Source organism: Schistocerca piceifrons, chromosome 2, assembly GCF_021461385.2.
Source record: "Schistocerca piceifrons isolate TAMUIC-IGC-003096 chromosome 2, iqSchPice1.1, whole genome shotgun sequence".
In the NCBI taxonomy this organism is placed as follows: Eukaryota; Metazoa; Arthropoda; class Insecta; order Orthoptera; family Acrididae; genus Schistocerca; species Schistocerca piceifrons.
The window spans coordinates 295,091,274-295,105,618 of record NC_060139.1 but is presented as its reverse complement, the minus strand read 5'-3'; positions in this window follow the sequence as shown (position 1 = coordinate 295,105,618).

Below are 14,345 nucleotides of genomic sequence, written 5' to 3'. Positions count from 1 at the left end.
AAGACTTACGAGAATAGGGTATTGTTTACAAATGAATGGTTCTTTCTCTTTTATTTTAAACTTACAAACGTATTCCTCGATAATACCATGTTTATTGGTCACCACCACGTTATATGTTCATCTTGTAGCTGAATCTTTTGTTCCATTGTTAATATGTTACATTCCTATAGTCTTAATTTTATGCTTTCTGGTAATTTGTCCTCTGCTTCATTCTGTTCCTCCACTACGATGGTATTAGTGATAGCAGCTAAATGAACACATTTCATTGGGTGTTTTTCTTGCTTGAAGGTGACTGAATTATTCTTGAAAGTCACTCTATATGTATGGTCTTCTTTCCCTAAATACGAATCTTGTTAAAATCTAGTGACACTATATTGTCAAGTAACCAAATTAAAAACCTAGAAGTACAACTACATTAAAATTGGATACCACTAATATCATTTGATGAAAAGTAAAGGTGTGATAAGTAGCCTCATTTATTCCTTTATTTGCTTGCCTTTACTATCTATTATTCCCACAACATAAACTCCCATTACCAGCAGCATCAGGCACAAATGTTTATTTCTTTTTGCTAGCATTAATTCCCGCAATATTAAAGATATTTCACTACCTGAGTGCGAATGAAGGTCTACTTGCATCCCAAAAGTTATACCAGACGCTATCAGTTTTATTTATTCTTCTTTGTCTTTATTACTCTCTTCTCCCAGTATCATTTTCATGTCAAAACTAGAAGACTGACCCCTCCTACATTTTCTATAGGAGGGCCTATTGTTCTACGATTATGTCCTGGAGCCTGGCCCTTGCTCCAGGACAAACACTGTTTTCTGATGAAGGGTATGTAAACAGTCTGTCTGTCATTATATTCGGCCTTACATTTCTCATACTGTTAGCATTAAACACTTTACTTCTGTTGTAATTTTGATTATTCATCTTACCAGTTTTTTCTTTTAACCTTGCAATACTTAGTGTCATTCTTTCTTTGGAAATGAGTTGGATATCTGTTTCCACTGTTATTCTCATATCACAAGGTTTCCTCTTGATTGTAGTCCCCTCATTCTTTATTCATTGTGTTAATCCTCCTATGAAAGTCATTTATTCGCTTACACTTGATCATCCCCAGTACCATATTTCTTCTCTCATACAGTGCCAAGCAAAGTGGTGCAGTGGTTAGCACACTGGACTCTCATTCTGGGGGACGAGGGTTCAAATGTGTCTGTCCACCCTGATTTAGCTTTTCCTTGATTTCCGTACATTGCTCCAGGTAAATCCTGGGATGGCTCCTCTGAAAGGGCACGTCAGAGTTCTTTCCCCATACTTGAAACAATCTTGGCCTGTTCACCATCCCTAATGACCTCAGTGTCAACAGAATGTTAAGTCTTAACATCCTTCCTTCCTTCACTTTATTAAATGGAAGGTTAATATAAGGACCAACACTTTTATGAAATGATTCTTCTCTATAGGATCACTTAATTATTTGGATCTTGTCAGGTGCCACTATATTTGCTTCTTATAGCTACCCCTGTAATATCTAGGTTCTAGTACCTCAAGCATTAGCTTTTCTTGAGTACTGGTAAACCAATACTACTTTTGGAATCTAACCTGAAAATTACTCAAAGAAGAGAATTATTTTGAAAGGGCTGTTCTCCACTTGACAGCATCATTTTCTATGTAACTGAGCACAAAACCAAGTTGTTTGGAGTCATCTCAACTTTTGGGCAAGGATTTAGAAAATAATCCTCAAGAAGTAAGGAGGGTGAACAACCCCCTCCAATTTAAATTTACGAAACTGGGTAAATGTATACCACTTTTGATAAGTCTTTAATCTCTTTGTATCAACCTCATCTTTTATTTTTACCAGTTCATCGCACAACTTTCTGAACTCCACCTCCATTCTTTCTGTGTAGGCTGGGGAATCTCGTGTACTGACAGATGATTCAACCTTTCCTTGGACTTTTAGTTCAGTTACTTCACCAACAAGCTTCTCCAAAGTTGCAAAGGACCAAAGATTGCTATTCTGTGAGAATCTTTGCTTTTCTAAAACATTTATCTGTACTGTATTAACTGAGATATATCAGTAAATTAATGTTCAGTAAAATCTTTAATCTCCTTAAAATCCTTATTCAGGTCTCTGAACTGTTCATTCCTAACTAAATCACATTGTTTAATAATCTCAGACTGTAACTCCCCTATTAAACCTGAAACTGCCCTTTGTCGTGTTACCGTTTTATTTATAATTTTTCTCTTACTAACTCCACTACATGCTCATACAACTTTTGGTTATTTAGTTTTAGTCTCCATTTAAGTCATCACCTTCTGACCTCAATTCTTCCACTGAGTTAGGATTACTGCTATTTAATTTAATATTAAACTCAGTTTTTAACTCATCACTCTGAGCTGTTAGTACTATCCAGTCAAGCATTCAGCTCTGCCCCTTGATACTTTAAATCATCACCTTGAGACTTAAATTATTCTACTAAATTAGCATCTTGAGCACTGGCACATTCAGTACCTCTTCCAATACAAGGTCAATACAGGCATACAATAAAAAAAAATATTATTTTGTTTGTGGCTTCAACACAGCTCATCAAAATTGCCTGCATGTCTTGTAGCATCACCACAGTGACGGGAAAATGGATCATTGTGTTTGGGAAGTGCACGGCTGTAGGTTGATGAGTGTTCGACATTCCTACTGCTGGCTGCTGTGGTGTAACTTTGGAACTTGTGAACCAGTCATAGTCTCAACTGCCTATCTTCCGAATCATACAGTTAATTCTTCTTTCTCATGATGGTTGTCAATTTGAACAGTTTGCCTAAATTCCATATCATACATATTTTCTTTCTCGTGATTGTTGTCAACTTGCACAGGTATCATTCATTGAGAAATTATTTCTTCTGAAGTCTCTATATCAGTATTGTATGAGGGTTGGAATTTAAATAGTGGCAACTATTTATTCACAACCGATACAAAAGAGTTATATGTTTGCACCTGTTACTGCCCTTCAAAGTAGTCACCAGCGTTGCGTAGAACCCTTTGCCAGTGATGTGGAAGGCTTAGTATACCATTAGCAGAGCCTGTTCTATCGATGGTGCGAAAGGAGCGGTCTAAAGTTATGATGACTCTTGTGTATAACTGTGATGATGTTATCCCGATGCATTACATTCCTCCATGGCAGACCGTAATGTACAGTATTACTGTTCGGTTTTGGAGCATCACCTACGACCAGCTTTGTGAAAGAAGCAGTTACACTTTCTGCGCAACCTGCCCACCACTTTGCACGACAATGTGCAGGCGCATACAGCGCAAGCTGTGGCTGTTCTGTTCAGTCGATGGGACTGGGAAGTACTGTACCATCCACCATACTCCCTTGTAACTTTGATTTGATTCCGAAGCTGAAGGACCCACTTTGTGGCATTCGCTTCAGAACTGTTCCAGAGATATGACAGGCAGTAGACTGCTCCATTCGCACCATCAACAGAACAGGCTCTACTAATGGTATACTATGCCTTCCACACCGCTAGCAACAGGTTCTACACAACGCTGGTGACTACTTTGAAGGACAGTAACAGGTGAAAGCATGTAACTCTTTTGTATCGGTTGTAAACAAATAGCTACCACTATTTAAGTTCCAACCCTCGTATATAATTACTTAAACATGTCATCATAAATCCTCTGCTGTTGGTTTAATTGCTAATGACAACTGCAATATTTGTCAATATTATATCTTCGTAAATGTTTATGTGTCCGTACATTCATTTCAACCAGATTTTTCTTCTTAGCTTTTGTGGATTTCCTGCACAAAATTATTCTGCATCCTATTGTTAGGGTGAAAAATGCAATGTTCACAAAACCTATAATCTTCATGTAAATTCAATTTTTTATAAAAGAATACACTGTATTACTTCTTCTGATAAATACTTGTATCCCAGTGTATAACTTTACAACAGTTAATAACAGGAAACTTTGCTTGTTAGTTCAGTTTGGCAGCAGACTCTGACATTACACGAATGAATGATTTTACAGAGTTGTGGCCTTTTTTGTTTGCAGTGTGGCTTTGTCAGCATGGTCATGGTGCACTCCTTACTTGACGGTGCACCTTGCTACTCCAAGTTGGGATGCCAAATTGGGGAACAAATGGAATTCTCTAGAACTCGTGATAATGCTGCAAACTCTGTTCTCCCTTGAAGACACGTGGCATCCACCCTTGCCATGTCATGTGGAAAAACAAGTTATAAAAACCACCAAACAGTTTTCTGTTCTGAACAGTTTAGCTAATAAATGATTCCAGCTACATCAGTCATCATTCATCAGATACGCAAAGGTAGGGTTACACAACTGTCTTCCTGGGAGATATCTTTCACCACAATCTCTAAATGACTGTATTGTTGTTGGATGATAAGCCCTAATCTTCCTATCGATCTTTTGTATCTGGTAGGATGGTTATCAAATTTCTGTCTGGCCATCTTTATGTAGATTTTCTGAGATTTCCGTAAACTGATCCAAGCATTTGCTCAAACGATTCCTCAACAGCCTACGGCCACTACCTACTCCTGACTTCCAATTCAGGTACTACTCTATATTTAATGATTTCGAAATCAACAAAATGTCAAACACTATCCATCCTACTTTTTACTGGCTGTATGGGGACAATAGTCTTATGAAGGCAGGTCATAATAAGTTAGTCATATCACGCTATGTGGTGAGTAATAATGTGCTCACAGTTTTCCATACATGCTATGAAACCTTGGTACGTGTACAGCTTTGAATAAAATAATGAACTTTTATTTATAGATATGATGCTGAGATGTTTAGGCTACACATTATAGGGTTGTGATTATTTATGAATTTATCTTTATGTAAACTGATAGAGATGTTCTCACTCCATAGTAGGCTGTGTGTGGAACTGAATCTCATTAACAAATTGAAAGTGGCTGCTGAATTGTGACAGGAAGTTGGAACCTTGTCATTTGTGGACTACACTGATAGGAATAGAAAAGCAACTGGAATCACTCAATAGAGGAAAGTCCACTGGACCTGACGGGATACCAATTCGATTCTACACAGAGTACGCGAAAGAACTTGCCCCCCTTCTAACAGCCGTGTACCGCAAGTCTCTAGAGGAACGGAGGGTTCCAAATGATTGGAAAAGAGCACAGATAGTCCCAGTCTTCAAGAAGGGTCGTCGAGCAGATGCGCAAAACTATAGACCTATATCTCTTACGTCGATCTCTTGTAGAATTTTAGAACATGATTTTTGCTCGCGTATCATGTCATTTCTGGAAACCCAGAATCTACTATGTAGGAATCAACATGGATTCCAGAAACAGCGATCGTGTGAGACCCAACTCGCCTTATTTGTTCATGAGACCCAGAAAATATTAGATACAGGCTCCCAGGTAGATGCTATTTTTCTTGACTTCCGGAAGGCGTTCGATACAGTTCCGCACTGTCGCCTGATAAACAAAGTAAGAGCCTACGGAATATCAGACCAGCTGTGTGGCTGGATTGAAGAGTTTTTAGCAAACAGAACACAGCATGTTGTTATCAATGGAGAGACGTCTACAGACGTTAAAGTAACCTCTGGCGTGCCACAGGGAAGTGTTATGGGACCATTGCTTTTCACAATATATATAAATGACCTAGTAGATAGTGTCGGAAGTTCCATGCGGCTTTTCGCGGATGATGCTGTAGTATACAGAGAAGTTGCTGCATTAGAAAATTGTAGCGAAATACAGGAAGATCTGCAGCGGATAGGCACTTGGTGCAGGGAGTGGCAACTGACCCTTAACATAGACAAATGTAATGTATTGCGAATACATAGAAAGAAGGATCCTTTATTGTATGATTATATGATAGCGGAACAAACACTGGTAGCAGTTACTTCTGTAAAATGTCTGGGAGTATGCGTACGGAACGATTTGAAGTGGAATGATCATATAAAACTAATTGTTGGTAAGGCGGGTACCAGGTTGAGATTCATTGGGAGAGTGCTTAGAAAATGTAGTCCATCAACAAAGGAGGTGGCTTACAAAACACTCGTTCGACCTATACTTGAGTATTGCTCATCAGTGTGGGATCCGTACCAGGTCGGGTTGACGGAGGAGATAGAGAAGATCCAAAGAAGAGCGGCGCGTTTCGTCACTGGGTTATTTGGTAACCGTGATAGCGTTACGGAGATGTTTAATAAACTCAAGTGGCAGACTCTGCAAGAGAGGCGCTCTGCATCGCGGTGTAGCTTGCTCGCCAGGTTTCGAGAGGGTGCGTTTCTGGATGGGGTATCGAATATATTGCTTCCCCCTACTTATACTTCCCGAGGAGATCACGAATGTAAAATTAGAGAGATTCGAGCGCGTACGGAGGCTTTCAGACAGTCGTTCTTCCCGCGAACCATACGCGACTGGAACAGGAAAGGGAGGTAATGACAGTGGCACGTAAAGTGCCCTCCGCCACACACCGTTGGGTGGCTTGCGGAGTATCAATGTAGATGTAGATGTAGATGTAGACACTCTTGCTTGTGTCTGTAAAAACACATGAAATGGGTTTAATTTGTAATCCAGCATTAAATTTAAAATACACAGAATATAAACATCTGAGCCTGTGAACAATTTGGTTTAGAAAAAAAAGTGGTTTGTGAGATGTGCACCTCAAAATCTCAAGCAGGCAAATACGACAAGCAGAGAAACAAGTACTTGTCTCCCCATTTCTTACCAGCACAAAGATATGTGAATGCATGCTTTCTCAGCAAATTGCACTGACAAGTTCTTCTCAGCAAATCAGCAAGTAATAACTTAATTTTAAATAGTTCCTTACTTTCCATCTACTGATGGAAAAATTTGTTGTTGGAAGATGATGTAAAAAATATGTTGAAACAGTGTTCCAAAACAAACATATTACTACTTGGCTGATTTCCAGAGAAGAATTCATCAGCCTAAAGATGCTGCCAAAGGTGGACAGCTCATCTGTGGCCAGTCAACCAAAATATATCTTAAGAATAATACACTGAGATAGAAAATATGTAGTCTGTGAGTGCCACATCAATGTTGAAAGGTTCATTTACAAAATTTGCATTTAAAATCTAAATTTAATTGTTAAACTGAACTGCTCTGCTTCAGAGTGTACACTGAGAAAGTACAATTTTAAAAACATGTTACATCTGCGTGACTGATGAATAAGCCAAAGGATCTCTCTCGAATATTCTTTCAATATTACCAGTGTGTTAATTTCAGCCAGTAATGACCACCCTTATACCTATTTATAGACAAAACATGCACCATATAAATAGCATCACTTGTTGGAGCACATAAGAGGATAATGCATAAATTTTTAAACCTTGAAAGAAATAATTAATTATTTCCCTGAAATCAGTTGAAGCTATGAAGTAATGATGTACACACAAAAAGGCTGGGAGAATACAGAAAATTATCCTATCCTTACAGTTTCCTGACCAACAACCTACATATTAACTTTGTTGCTTCTCTTATATCTATCTAGCCCATGGAGAAAATTTCATGGACATCAGTGTGGTTGTGTTTTTGAATGTGTGTAGTTGTGCTAGAAAAAGAGCTATTGCTCAAAAGCTAGTGTGAATGCTGTTTTCTGGTACCTTACTGTGCTCCAAACATTGATCTGCTGTATGTGAGTAGTTATCTTCCCATTATTTTACGTAAAAATAAAATTAGAGCAATCAGGAGGACAAGGCTGTTTCTTGTTCAATAATCTTTGCTCTGAAATAAGGCTGAATGTTTGTACATTAATGCAGACCTGTAGCTCAATAACGTGATATTGAGCACATTGCTATAAAGAAAAAGTGATTCATTTCATGAAGTTGTGAAATGGTGCTGCTGCACAGACAAGGCAAAAAATGAGATCTAAGAAGTATCTGATATGTGATCAGAGGCTTTCCTGGCATATAAGAAATAATACATTCCTCTATATATTGCTACATTTTTGTGATTAATGAAGAATTTCTCTATGGCCCTCATTTTTCTTTCCATTTCTCAAATTATTATACAGTAATAAAAAAAATCTTTATATTGCAGTGAGAAGTTCCCAACCTTTGGAGTAAGCAAAAAGTCATTTTCTAGGGTGTGAATTTACACCATGGTTATTTATGCGTTTTTCAGTAATTTTAGGTAGTTGAAAAGGGTTTGATGTTTTGCCTTTTATGGTATCCTTTGATTATAATTTAACATATTAATAAGATGTCCAACAGAATGTTTCTAAACAATATGAAAGGTTTGTTGATACTTAATCATATCTTCATGCCAACTGATGTTGATCCCAAGTAACTGTCAAAAACTGGATCGTGTCCACTGGCTCTAGTGTTGCTCACACTTCACACGCAGTCTTCGGTCCAAGCTGTCACTGCCATTTTGTTGTTTGGAACTTACTCAAAGTCGTGGGTTAGGATGGTTTTGATTGCTATTCACTTAATTATTCTGAGAATTTTTGTAGTGTGTTCCAGATAACAGCAGGGCACAATACACTGTGGTCCAAGATGTCAGTTTCTCTGCAAACCTCAAACCCACTGCATGGCATAAGCTCAATGGAGTAAAGATTATCATCATTTGGTTCGAGTCATTTTGTAACACCGAGTGGCTTTCACTTCTTCTGGCAGAACTGTTGTGCCACACTGCCTGCCATTGGTGTTGAGGGAACCTGGTTCGCATGTAATTTGTCTGTGGTCTTCCACACCATAATATTTCTTTTCAATTCTAAAATGTGTATGTAGATGTGGTATTAACCTGAAAAAGAGGAAGAAGAATCAGTAAAATAAACTACTGCTATGTTTGCTAGTTCTGAGGCTAGAACAAATAGTGCTGGCCTGGAATAGCCAACACGCTTATATTTAAAACATGGATCCCTGTTCTGGAGGTGGATGCTGCACCAAGACACAAATTCACCTCTTTCATTTCTGTTTCACAGATCTTCCAATCAAGCTAAAGGACTGCTCCTATAAAATTAATTTGAAGCTCAAATATGCTATTGTTTCTCTTCTTCTCTACAAAAGCCAAGAAAGGGGTGGCTGTTGTTGTTGTCATTGTTGTTGTCATAATCTTCATTTCAAAGACTGATTTGTTGCAGCTGTCCTTGCTTAGGTGCAAGTCTCTCTGTCACAGCATAAGTGCTGCAACCTGCATCCATTTGAAAATTCTTGCTGCGGTCAAGTTTTGGACTGTCTCGAGAAATTTTAGCCTCACATTTACCTTTATTACCTTATATCTTCACATATCAAGATGAGTCCGATAGACCAATCCCTTCTTTTTGTCTACTTGTGTTATAAATTTCTTTCCTCCCCAGTTCAATTCAGTACACCCTAATTAGTTAGCCAGTCTATCTATATAATCATCAGCGTTCCTCTATGGCACAATGTATCAAGGACTTGTATTCTCATCTTGTCTGAGCATCTTATAACCCACATTTCCCTTCCATACAAGGCCATGTTCCAGACAAATATCTTCAAGGAAGGCTTTGTAATGTTTCATTACAGGATGTATATACTGCCACATCGGTTGCACAAAATTTTTTGTCAATTGACCATGGTTTCAGTTGCACTAGGGCAATCTTCATCAGAATAAAAAATTGCATGTAATCACACCATGGGTAAAATGTCTGAGCAAAAGTGCTCTTGTCAAATAGAAATGCTACAGGAATAAAAACTAAAAAGTAAAAGTAGAACATGTCTATCAACTGTATAAAATATTCCATGGATACAATGACAGCCGCAAGGTCACTTAGGGCCAAGAGCGACATCACACAGCTGCTACCACCAGACTAGTGGCTGTGATGGTAGCGGCTGTGTGATGTCGCTCTTGGCTCTAAGCCCAGACATTCCTTGCAATTAATGCTACATCAGTAGTGTATACCACCATCTGGATCTGCTGGATAAATATTTTTCCTCCTGTTTTTTTGGCATTTGCTGAATTACCTTTTCTGATGCTAAGTCAAAGAGAAGCACAGAGATCACGTCTCTTTGCTGCAGCCCTCTCCCTACATCTAACTCTCCTGACAACACTTGTTCCATTCTGAGCTTACAAACTGAAAACCTTTCATACTTTAAGGAATCTGGTTCTACTGTAGAACATTGTAAGCATGTTTAAAGTCAATGTACAACTGATGCAGCTGTTTGTCATACTAATAAAAGTTCTCTAGAACTTGTCTCTATAAAACTATCTGGTCAATGGCGGATCTATTTCTCCTAAATCCAGTCTGATAATCTCCCAGTATTCTTTCCATCCACAATTCTAGTTGAGAGACTGAAATCTAAACACCTTATATATTGTAAGAGAGCAGTTCTGCAGAAATGGTTGCACTCTGACTTACTTATGTAATGGGCATATTATTCCTATATGCCAAACCGTTGCCATTTCTTCCATAATGTATATGTCCTTAATTAATTACTCAGGCACTGTCTCCATCTTTTTCATCCCTAATTTTAATAATTGGGCCTCTGTGCCATCTTCTCAAGCTGTTTTATTATTAAAACATTTGTTTGCATGATCATCTTCAGCAGGCGCTGTTAACATCTGGATGTTTTATTATTCTTTAAGTTTTTTATTGCATTCTTCACATCCTCTAATTCTGGTGGTTCAGCTTCCTTTTCAAATTCCAATTCCAAATCCAGTTCCTTTTCTTCCTCATTCAAAGCTACCTTGTTACTTCTCCCCTTTCCATTGAATAATCCAGCAAAATACTCCTCTCAAGAATGTTATACAGAGAAGGGCACTCCAAATGTCTAATGTCTAATAGCAAATTTAGGGTTGACTACTGAGCCTGTAACACACGGCCCTGCTCCATTTATTCGAAATTTGAATGTAAGTTCGTCACAACCTCCTATATTACTTGAAAAACAAACTGAGTGTGCAAACGAAAAAAAAAATTTAATCACAATAGGCGAGTTGGAATAAATAAACGATAGTGAATCAATAACCCACAGTGTAAACCAGAATCTCTGTGTGAATACTACCAGTATTTCCTCTTACAAAACAAAAACAGGGCAAGAAAACATTTCAACAACAACAGATGCATGTAACAAATTGGAACAAACAAATAGGCCTACCAATAAAGAGCGTACAGTCCATGAAGCAACAGAAGATCGATATGTTAGCAATACTTCTTTGAACAATTCGAAAATTGGAGCCAGTATAAATGAAACCAGTCCCAACATCTTAGCGAGACCTTCAGATGAGAAACCTTCACCCAATACAGCTACAAATTGGCGTGATGTACAGTGTAGGAAAAGAACTTTTCGATCTACGGATCAGCAAGTATCATTCACAACAAACCAACAACATACACAAAACGAAGCAGAATGCATCTGTACAACCAAAAATGCTGTATGCAACTGCACTAAAGAAAAGTGTAGAGGACGAAAGACCTCAAGCATCTGCCATAGCATCTGTCAGAAATTCAAGTACTAGAGAAAGAAAAAATCAGATAATAGGCACTGGTGACGAACAAGGAATGCTATATGGCGAGAAAAGAGCATGGTTTCATTTAGGAAAAGTGAAAAACGGCACAACTGAAAATGGAACCAACTTTCATGCAGAAAAACTGGAAACACAGGGTGTGAACAGCAGCTTCAAGATTGGTGTGGACTTCCATCTAAAGGACAAGGTGATGGACACAACACTATGGCCAAAGAATATTGTTAACAGGCATTTTTTATTCCGGAGATTGACCAGTGCCCCAGTAAAATAGTGCCTGAAATAAAAACCCAAGGCCCCATAATATCTCACAGAAGTAACAGTAGAGATGATAGTTTTATGCCCATAGTTATAGCAGTTGTTAATATACAGTGTTTAAGAACCAAGGTGAAGAAGAAGTCAAATCAGATGTTTTATGTATCTGTGAACACTGGTTAGATGAAGCAGAAGGTGACTATTACAGAGCCACTGAATATTTGGACATGGTAAATTCATGGTATTGAACTACTACAATTCATGGCGATGTATCTGTATATGCAAGCAAGACTCTTAGTCTAAAGGAAATAGACTTAAAAAAACTTTTCCACAGACCTAGATCTAGAATTAGCTTCACTAGTGTTAACAGATATTGACATTATTATTGTCTCTGTGTACCACTCACCAGATGGTAATTTTGGAAACTTTATCGCACAAACAGAAACATGTTTGTCCTACCTGACATGTCTTGAAACTAAAATTGCACTGTGTGGAGATTTCAACATACATATAGGTGATGGAAGCACTAAAGAGAGAGTCCTTTCATGACTTTGATAGATAGCTATGGGCTGTTTGTTGCAAACTGACTGCCAACAAGAGGTGATGGCTGCCTAGACACAGTTATCACTAACCTCAATATCTAGGACTATAATACCAGTGTAGTTGAACCAATGATTGCTGACCATAGTGCATTAGTGATGGAAAAGGTATAAATGCTTGAGTCAACTGCAACCAAGCTCATGGCACTCCAGTTACACATTTAGTAAAAGGATCATGAAAGAAGAAAGACTAAATGACCTGCCAAGTGTAAACTGGCAGCAAAAAATTGCAGGAATGGGGGCCAGTGCCTCATTCGAATGTCTGTTCCAATCATTAAAAGCTAAATTTGATGATTTATTTCCAGAAATCCACAAGAAGAATCCTACAGGCAAAGCTAAAGGAAGGGACAAACCTACAACAGGGAAGATGTGGTATACCCCTGTTGTTGTTGTTGTTGTGGTCTTCAGTCCTGAGACTGGTTTGATGCAGCTCTCCATGCTACTCTATCCTGTGCAAGCTTCTTCATCTCCCAGTACCTACTGCAACCTACATCCTTCTGAATCTGCTTAGTGTATTCATCTCTTGGTCTCCCTCTACGATTTTTACCCTCCACGCTACTCTCCAATACTAAATTGGTGATCCCTTGATGCCTCATAACATGTCCTACCAACTGATCCCTTCTTCTGGTCAAGTTGTGCCACAAACTTCTCTTCTCCCCAATCCTATTCAATACTTCCTCATTAGTTATGTGATCTACCCATCTAATCTTCAGCATTCTTCTGTAGCACCACATTTAGAAAGCTTCTATTCTCTTCTTGTCCAAACTATTTATCGTCCATGTTTCACTTCCATACATGGCTACACTCCATACAAATACTTTCAGAAATGACTTCCTGACACTTAAATCTATACTCGATGTTAACAAATTTCTCTTCTTCATAAACACTTTCCTTGCCATTGCCAGTCTACATTTTATATCCTCTCTACTTCGACCATCATCAGTTATTTTGCTCCCCAAATAGTAAAACTCCTTTACTACTTTAAGTGTCTCCCGACTTAATTCGGCTACATTCCATTATCCTCGTTTTGCTTTTGTTGATGTTCATCTTATATCCTCCTTTCAGGACACTGTCCATTCCATTCAACTGCTCTTCCAAGTCCTTTGCTGTCTCCGACAGAATTACAATGTCATCGGCGAACCTCAAAGTTTTTATTTCTTCTCCATGGATTTAAATACCTACTCCGAATTTTTCTTTTGTTTCTTTTACTGCTTGCTCAATATACAAATTGAATAACATTGAGGAGAGGCTACAACCCTGTCTTACTCCCTTCCCAGCCACTGCTTCCCTTTCATGTCCCTCGACTCTTATAACTGCCATCTGGTTTCTGTACAAATTGTAAATAGCCTTTCGCTCCCTGTATTTTACCCCTGCCACCTTTAGAATTTGAAAGAGAGTATTCCAGTCAACATTGTCAAAAGCTTTCTAGTTTTTCCATTCGTCTGTAAAGAATTCGTGTTAGTATTTTGCAGCTGTGGCTTATTAAACTGATTGTTTGGTAATTTTCACCTGCTTTCTTTGGGATTGGAGTTATTATAGTCTTCTTGAAGTCTGAAGGTATTTCGTCTGTTTCATACATCTTGCTCACCAAATGGTAGAGTTTTGTCAGGACTGGCTCTCCCAAGGCTGTCAGTAGTTCCAATGGAATGTTGTCTACTCCGGGGGCCTTGTTTCGACTCAGGTCTTTCAGTGCTCTGTCAAACTCTTCACACAGTATCATATCTCCCATTTCATCTTCCTCTACATCCTCTTCCATTTCCATAATATTGTTCTCAAGTACATCGCCCTTGTATAGACCCTCTATATACTCCTTCCACCTTTCTGCTTTCCCTTCTTTGCTTAGAACTGGGTTTCCATCTGAGCTCTTGATGTTCATACAAGTGGTTCTCCTATCTCCAAAGGTCTCTTTAATTTTCCTGTAGGCAGTATCTATCTTACCCCTAGTGAGATAAGCCTCTACATCCTTACATTTGTCCTCTAGCCATCCCTGCTTAGCCATTTTGCACTTCCTGTCGATCTCATTTTTGAGACGTTTTTATTCCGTTTTGCCTGCTTCATTTACTGCAT